Source organism: Corvus brachyrhynchos, unplaced genomic scaffold (assembly GCF_000691975.1).
Source record: "Corvus brachyrhynchos isolate BGI_N302 unplaced genomic scaffold, ASM69197v1 scaffold245, whole genome shotgun sequence".
NCBI classification, from domain to species: Eukaryota; Metazoa; Chordata; class Aves; order Passeriformes; family Corvidae; genus Corvus; species Corvus brachyrhynchos.
In genome coordinates this window covers 7,164,622-7,173,633 of record NW_008238988.1, presented here as the reverse complement: position 1 = coordinate 7,173,633, position 9,012 = coordinate 7,164,622, and positions in this window count along the sequence as shown.

Sequence of the window (9,012 nt, the reverse complement as noted above, 5' to 3'; positions counted from 1 at the left end):
GCCCCTGGATCCCTGGCAGTGCCCAAGGCCAGGTTGGACATTGGGGCTTGGAGCAGCCTGGGACAGTGGGAGGTGTCCCTGCCATGGCAGGGGTGGAACTGGATGGGCTTTGAGGTCCCTTGGACCCAAATCATTCCAGGATTCCACGAGCCTGCCGAAATAAGAACTTTTCCCCTCAGCAGGGTCCATCCCCAGAGCTGTGGGGGCACAGCAGGCTGGGCCAAGAGGAGGGAAATGCTGCTCAGGGAGATGGGTCAGACCCTGCAGGAGAACATTCCCTGTCCCAGACCCCCCCACAGCCTCATCCCACTGCTGCACTGCCTGGCTCAGCACAAGGAGAAGCTGGGCTGGTGCTGCAGTGCCAGGAGGGCACAAAGCTCAGCATCCCAGGAGTGGTGCCCAGGGGCAGGCAGCCAGGCCCTGCAGGGGCTGGCACCACAGATCCACCTCACCATGGGCCGGGGCTGACAGGACAGGGGCCACTCTGTCTGTACAGCCAGGGATTCAAACCCCTCCCTCCAATGCAGCCAGGGAATCAAACCCCCTCCCTCCAATGCAGCCAGGGAATCAAACCCCCTCCCTCCAATGCAGCCAGGGAATCAAACCCCCTCCCTCCAATGCAGCCAGGGAATCAAACCCCCTCCCTCCAATGCAGCCAGGGAATCAAACCCCCTCCCTCCAATGCAGCCAGGGAATCAAACCCCCTCCCTCCAATGCAGCCAGGGAATCAAACCCCCTCCCTCCAATGCAGCCAGGGAATCAAACCCCCTCCCTCCAATGCAGCCAAGGAAGTCAAACCCCTCCTTCTGAGCTTCCCAGGACTCTGCCAAGGTCCATTGCCATCCGTTGGGTCTTTGGCTCCTGTGGTGTCTCTGCTGTGACTCCAGCAGACTCTCAGCCCACCCACTGGGGTTTTATCCTGCTCTCATCCCTGCTCTCCGCAGCATCCCACAGCGTTCTGTGTGCTGAGGTCACAGGCCCTGCTGGGACCCCCTAATGGATGCTGTGGCAGCAGGAAATGAGAGCCCTCGTTTCTCTGGCTGGGTGCTCAGCTGACCAGGAAAGGTCAGTTGGAGATAAGAGGTGGCCAATAATGCACAGCTCTCGTCTGCTACTTATTATTTCACTGAGAGAGCTCAAATTGCTTTGCAAAGTTGACCAAGCATTATTTCTTAACCTCTCCGTGTGATAGAGAGCCCATTTTCCTCCTGTAAGTTCCTGGAGATGGTTTGAGCCCGGTGATTAAGGGAGCTGTGTCATGAAGAGAGCATTTCAGCATCACTGAGGCCTGGGGAAGCAGACACGAGTTCTGGAGGAGGCAAAGCAATGCAAATCAGCATTGTTCCATTAGGGACGGCAGAAAGCAGAGCTTTGGACACTCCTGCAGATCCAAAGCCAGGCCTGGTGCAGGAGGGAAGAGCTCAGGGTGTGACCCTGCTGCACCAGGTCCCGCTGGGAACACCAAAGGCAGGCACTGCCGGAAGAAAAGCCAGGAAAATGGGGCCAAAGTGGCTGTTCTGGGCTTTTGCATGGGCAAGGACACAAATGCAGCAGATTTTTGGACAGATGGGTGTCAGTAACTTGCTCTGATCATCCCTCACCATCAGAAAGTTCTTGCTCAGGCCTCTGCCACAACCCAGGCCCCAGCAGGGTGGCACCAGCTGCGAGCCAGGGCCTCTGCCCCTGGATTGTTCCTGACACGGAGGAGATGAGCTCAGCTGGCAGCAGGAGGAGGGGAGCACACAGAAATGTTCACGGTGTCCGTCTGCTGGGGCAGGGCATGACAGCGAGGAGCAGGGAGAGGAGTTCAGGGCTGCACAAGATGCACCTCGAGCTCCCAAGGGCACAGAAGGAAGGAGAACAGAGGTCACCGAAAGCCTCAATCGTGGCTTAAGTTTCCACATCCATCCCTGCAGCGAGCCACATCCATATGCATTCCAGCCCCTGGAGCCGGGCAGGCACGGAGCTGTCCTTCTGTCACCTCTGCCTATCACACCCTTCACTCAGGGCAGCCACAGCTGCCCTGCCCCTCAGCTCCTGCCAGGGGCTGGGGTGGCATCACAGCCTCACCTGTCACAGTCCCCTGGCCCTTCACACCTGATAAATCACATCAGCAGCACGCAGAGCGATGGCACCGAGTGCGTTGATAACAAATGCAGTCAGGTTTTTAGCAGTGGGAATTACAGGATCCCAGAATGGTTTGGGTTGGAAGGGACCTGAAAGATCAATTCATTTCAAATCCCTGCCATGGGCAGGGACACCTCCCACTGTTCCAGGCTGCTCCAAGCCCCAATGTCCAGCCTGGCCTTGGGCACTGCCAGGGATCCAGGGGCAGCCACAGCTGCTCTGGCAATTCCAGCCCAGCCCCTCCCCCCCCTCCCAGCCAGCAATTCCCAATCTCCCATCCAGCCCTGCCCTCTGGCACTGGGAAGCCATCCCCTGGCTCCTGTCCCTCCATCCTTGTCCCCAGTCCCTCTCCAGCTCTCCTGGAGCCCCTTTAGGCCCTGCAAGGGGCTTCTTCAGAGCAGGTACTGGCAAAATAGAGCTGCAAACTGCCCGGAGCTGAGCAGGATGAGCCATGAGCTACGAAGTGAAATCATTCCAAGGCAAGTCAGGAGAGCTCTGTCTGTGCACGAGTCGGTGCCAGGAGCAATTGCAGCACCTTTGTGAAGCAGCTCTGTTAACACAGAGACAGCTCAGCCTCACAGACGTGCAGTGCTCTCACCTGACGCCCCTGAACAGGGGAATAATTTGTCAGAGAAATTCGATTTTGCGATGCAGCATTGCAGACAGCCATTAGAATATGCTTAAATGCAGAACAATCACTCTGAAGATTTAAATAAAGCTGGCATTGCTGAGCAAAATACATTTTGCACAGGCCTTTATTACACTCGGAGTAGCCTGCAACTGCTTTGTTTCCCAGCCTGTTATACAAACAACAGGCGGAGCTTTTTCCCTTGGAAAATGTTCCTGAGGTGTAATTTCTGGAGCTGCCCTTGCCCAGCCGAATCAAAGCACCAGACTAAAGCAGCAAATACAGAAATTCAAGTTCCCAGAGTGTCATAAACAGGCCAATGTGTGAACAGAGCCATTCTCTCCGCACTGCTTGTTCCTGCTCCAAAGTTTTTGTGCTCAAGGGTTCTCCAGCCACGTCAATCTGCAGCTTTCCCATAAAATCAGTCTCCTCTTGAGGTCTGAGCACAAAGAGCTCCTTCCCAGGTTTCAGGCAGCAGCTCTGAACAGGAGGCACTGCCAGCCCCGGGCTGAAGGAGCTGCAGCGAGTTCCTTGTTTAGGGCAGGGCAGAGCTGCAGGGTCCCTGAGGGCTGAGGGACCCCGGTCCCATGAGAGGGATGGGGACACTCCTGGGCTCCCCACAGGGCTTCCACAGGGGCAGGAGGAACCCACAGACAAGTCATGGATCCTCCAAAAATTCCAGCTTTGAGTCCTCAAGCCAGGAAATTCAGAATAGGGGATTTAATTGCTAAAGGAATGATTTTCTAGAACAGCTTCCCAGCAGGAAGAGGCAGCAAAGCCCCGGTGAGGCTGCGTGGGCTGGGGACAGGCAGCTCCCAGAATGTGGAACTGGGTCCATTTTCATGGAATCCTGGAATGGTTTGGGTTGGGAGGGACCTCAGAGCCCACCCAGCCCCACCCCTGCCATGGCAGGGACACCTCCCACTGTCCCAGGCTGCTCCCAGCCCCAATGTCCAGCCTGGCCTTGGGCACTGCCAGGGATCCAGGGGCAGCCCCAGCTGCTCTGGCAATTCCAGCCCAGCCCCTGCCCACCCTCCCAGCCAGCAATTCCCAATTCCCAATCTCCCATCCAGCCCTGCCCTCTGGCACTGGGAAGCCATTCCCTGGCTCCTGTCCCTCCATCCTTGTCCCCAGTCCCTCTCTGGTTCCCAAGCCCATTCCCAGAGTTCCAGGAGCTGCAATTTTAATGTGTGAACACCCAGCCCTAATTAATGCTGGTTAATTCACAGTGCACAGTGCCCTGCCAGACCCCCCTGGGAGTGAGCTGCTCCAGGAGAGGAGGCCGTGGGACCTTCCCAAGCTGGCCTGAGGCTGTGCTCTCCTCCAGCAGGAAAAGCTGTGCTGAATTTGCCTCAGCCCTGGTTTTGTGCGGCAGAACCTTTGGATTTCACTGCCATGAAAACTGAGGAAAAAAATGAGAAAACACCCAACCACATCAGCTGCTGGAAAAGCTTTGGCATTCCTTATTCTCTGTCAATCTCCTTTATCCTCAATAATCCTTAGAGGGCTCCAGAGCTAGCCACAGATCAGAAATATATTCATAAATCATCAATTCATCAGCTGAGAGGGGAGGAAAGGAATAAATCCATCTGTTTGTGACTGTTCTTTAGGTCAGGCTGAGCAGGGGCTGGGGATGTCACCACTGCCAGCCTGGCTGTCACCTCCCTGCTGGGACACAGAGCCACAGACACTGCCTGGGCTGGCTGAGCCTCAGCTGGACAGAGCCAGCCTATCCCGATTATCCTGTTCCTGATTAAAGGGTGGGAGAAGTAAGGAAGGACTGGGAGAGCTGGGGGTGTTCACCTGGAGAGGAGAAGGATCCAGGGAGAGCTCCGAGCCCCTTGCAGGGCCTAAAGGGGCTCCAGGAGAGCTGCAGAGGGACTGGGGACAAGGCCTGGAGGGACAGGAGCCAGGGAATGGCTTCCCAGTGCCAGAGGGCAGGGCTGGATGGGAGATTGGGAATTGGGAATTGCTGGCTGGGAGGGTGGGGAGGGGCTGGGCTGGAATTGCCAGAGCAGCTGGGGCTGCCCCTGGATCCCTGGCAGTGCCCAAGGCCAGGCTGGACATTGGGGCTGGGAGCAGCCTGGGACAGTGGGAGGTGTCCCTGCCATGGCAGGGGGGGGATTGGGATGGGATTTAAGGTCCCTCCCAACCCAAACCATTCTGGGATTCCAGGATTTTATTAATTCCCAGTTTTCCCCTTGCCTTCCTCTGCTGCTGCTGCTGTGGGAATGGGGATCAGGAGGAGGCTGGGGACCAGCAGCACCTCAGGGCTCCAGCCCAGCTCTAGGACATTCCCTGGTTCAGCTGTCAAAAAAGGCCAAAATCACAGAGACGCAGACCCAGGGTGTGAAAAGGGGAAATCTCAGGTTTGGATGGGATTGTAAATGAATAATAACCATGGGATTGCATTTCCATCAGTGCTGCAGGCTCAGAGGGGAAGACAGGAACAACATTTATGTGTGTCTGCAGCTATTTCCATCTCTCAGTCCCTGTTTATCACAGAATGGTTTGGGTTAGAACCCAAAAGACTCTAAAAATCCTCCAGTTCCAACCGCCATTCCAAGGGCAGGAACACCTTTCCCTGGAGCAGGTTGCTCAGAGCTGCATTTCTGTGACCCTACAATTCCCTGGGTGATCCTACAATTCCCTGTGCTTCTTTTCCATGCCCCCACTCCGGCCCTGCCTCTTCAGAAGACACGAGACCCCTGCCTCGTGCTTTATTCCCACTGTGAAATTCAGGGAGTTTAGGTGATCTCTGGGAAAAACCCCCTCCCTGCTCTCCCACATCCAGAGGAGCTGGAGCAGGTGCCTCCTCAAGGATCCTCCACCAGCAGCTGCCACACTCCGAGACATCTCTGGGGGAAAATCTGTCTTTAGCAAGACACACTCAAAGGCCTCTCCTGTTCTTGGGCACGGAGGAGGGCAGGAGGCACGGGATTTGGAGGAATCCTTCCTTTCCCATCCTTGTTTTGCTCTCTGCAGGGAGGAACGAGGTCTGTGCTCCCAAACAAGGCTGCCAAGGGCTCGTTACAGTAATTGCACCGCTCCTGACAGAGCCGGGAGCGGCTGCTCCCAAGGAAGCTGAGCTCCGCACAGTTTGCAGCAGTAATCTCTTAAGAGGTTTATTCCTCATCCCAGATAACGATTCCTAGGGCTGAGCATGAGCTGGGGTAGCCGTGGTAATTCCAGAGCCCTCCCGAAGCCCCGCACCCAGCCTGTCCTGGCTCCAGGCTCGGCATCTCCCCGGTGAGCTGAGCACAAGGAATCTGCATTTTCCCTGCTTTAAATGTCCCCCTTTCCTCACAGCAGGAGGAGACACAGCCCTTCATTCCCCTGCCACAGCCTTTGGGAGGGTGGGAGGCACCTCCTGAGCCCCCCAGGGCACCTGAGAGGGGAACAGCCACGTTTGGAAGGAAATCGGAAAATTTGCTGCAGCTGAGGTGAGACCCGACCTGCAGAGCTGGGTCAGCTCCAGGGCCACCAGCACAGGAAGGGTGGGAATGTGTTGGATCAAGTCCAGAGGAGGCCATGGAGTGCACCAAAGGCTGGAGCCAGGCTGGGAGAGCTGGGAATATTCACCTGGAGAAGGGAAGGATCCAGGGAGAGCTCCGAGCCCCTTGCAGGGCCTAAAGGGGCTCCAGGAGAGCTGGAGAGGGACTGGGGACAAGGCCTGGAGGGACAGGAGCCAGGGAATGGCTTCCCAGTGCCAGAGGGCAGGGCTGGATGGGAGATTGGGAATTGGGAATTGCTGGCTGGGAGGGTGGGCAGGGGCTGGGCTGGAATTGCCAGAGCAGCTGGGGCTGCCCCTGGATCCCTGGCAGTGCCCAAGGCCAGGCTGGACATTGGGGCTGGGAGCAGCCTGGGACAGTGGGAGGTGTCCCTGCCAGGGCAGGGGTGGGATTGGGATGGGATTTAAGGTCCTTTCCACCCAAAGCATCCCAGGATTCTGTGATGGAGAACACCCCTGGGACTGGCCCCATCACTGTGACCCCAGGGTGACGTCCAGCCAGGCAGGGGGGCAGCCCTTCAAGCTGTGGGGACAGACGGGGACAATTTCAGCCCCACACCCCAACTGTGTCCCCTCCGGTCCCCAAAATGCTGAGAGCAGCCCGGCCCTCCAGGCAGGGCAGAGCTTTTAGCACCACAAGGATCCTCACCTTCCCCGCTCATCTTAAAGCACAACAATAATATTTTTAAGCCAGCTAGCCCTTCCCAGGAGGGGAAAAGCAGGACACCAGTGCCCACCCCACAGTTCCTAGCCCAGGACAGGGTTAGGGGCAGTGACAAGGCAGTGCCACATTTGCCTGAATGTTTCAGAGCAAAGCCGGTTCTGAGCACAGAAGCTGCAGTGCCCAGCAGCCCTGGGGCTCTGCACAAAGGCAGCAGGGCTGAGTTTTCCCCTCTTTTCCTTTCCACATCTCTGGATAAACCCCAGGTGTAGCAGCCACAGAAGGGGATTTCAAAGGCTGGCACAAGCCATGACACACACTGTCACCACAGCCCAGGTTGCCACTGTCCCTGAGGCACCAGGAGATGAAAAAGCTTCCCTTCCCAATCCCACCAGCCCCTGTGGCAATCGATGCTTCAGAAACGAATAAGAGTTTTTAACTTGCGAACCAATTTACTGTTTTAATATCCATGAGTTGATAAGAGTTTTTAACTTGCGAACCAATTTACTGTGTTTTAATATCCATGAGTTACCAGTGATTGGAAGCCTGCTGCTGCCAGGAAAGGGAACAGCAGTCACAGCCCTCAGACGAGCCCTTTATAAATGGCACACTTCAATTAAAAGAAATCAAATCAATATGACAATAATTTCGTTTGCAGCAGGTGGTGCTGCAATTTTTCTCCCTGGGAAATGGGATGCACCTGTGCAGCACAGAGAGAGCAGCACAGGCCTTGGCACAGCTCATCCACAGCCTTTAATCCCAGTTTTGCTCAGACCTCCAAGGGTTAATGACAGCCAAAAGCAGTGAGAGGAGAATGAGCATCAAGGTGGAGCATTTATGGAAGTTTTTAACAGGCAGAGTCAAAAATAAAGCAGCAGTGACATCATCTCTTGCTGCCACCCTGAGCAGAGCCTGTTCCCAGCTCTTCTAAAGCATCTCCATGGGAAAAGTCCTCTCCCATCCTGCTCAGCCGGGTGGGAATCAACCCCTCAGCAGCAGCTGAAGACCCCTCCGAGGCAGACATGGGGTGATCTCAGCAGCTGAGACCTCACCTGCCTGGGGAGAGCCACCAGCACCTCCTGTCCCTGCCCGGCTCAGGTTCCTCCTGTCCCTGCTCTGATTCAGGCTCCCCTGCCCGGCTCAGGCTCCCCGTCCCTGTCCCGGCTCAGGCTCCTCCTGTCCCTGCTCTGGTTTAGGTTCTTCACATCCCTGCCCTGGTTTAGGCTCCACCTGTCCCTGCCCTGGGTCAGGCTCCTCCTAACCCGGAGCAGATTTTGGACTGGTTTGGGAACAGCCACAGTTCTGATCCTTCGCTGTCACCAGCTCCAGAGTCAGGTCCATGCAGGGCACCAAGCCCACCCGAGGATAAGCAGAGCTGCTCATGGGCAGCATTCCCAAGCGTTGGGGTTTTTTCCTGCTCCTTTTTCCAGTAGAAGGAAATGGTTTGGGTACAGAAGCCCAGCCTGGGCAGGATCAGAGGCTCGAACTTCACCGTGCCACAGAGGAAAATGCAGACTCCAGTCTCCTTCACTCACACATTCCACGGGGAAGGAGCTCCTTGCTCGCATCCACAGCTGCTCCAAAAGCTGGGAAAGAAGAGGGAACACAGAGAAAATGCTACCACCAAGTGGAGGTAAACGTGCAGGTAACAGCAGGGAAAGGTGGAACAACACCAGCGTCTGTAAATCCCCATCAGTGCTCCCAGTGATTTATCTGGGAAGGAGGGCACCGTTGTATTTTCTGGTTCTGTCTTCAATAGGGAGGAAATGGGTTTTCTTCCCTCTGCCTTGCAGATATTCCCACATCCAGAGCTCCGTGCTGAGCCCCAGCACTGCACACGGAGGCTCTGTGTGTGCAGAGGATGGATGGATGGATTTAGGGAACAGTCGGTGCAGGAACATTTGTCAGCCCCGAGGGATTTCCCTCAGTCACTTTGCCAGATGTCAACTCTCTGCTTCAGTGTTCTGGCTCCCGTGCCTGGACGTTCCCAAGGCAAGGAGCATTCCGTATTGTTTGGCAGGGAGGGAAGAAGCTTTCCCACTGCAGGAGCAGCCTGTGGCAGCAGGAAAGGAGCACAGCCCCGGG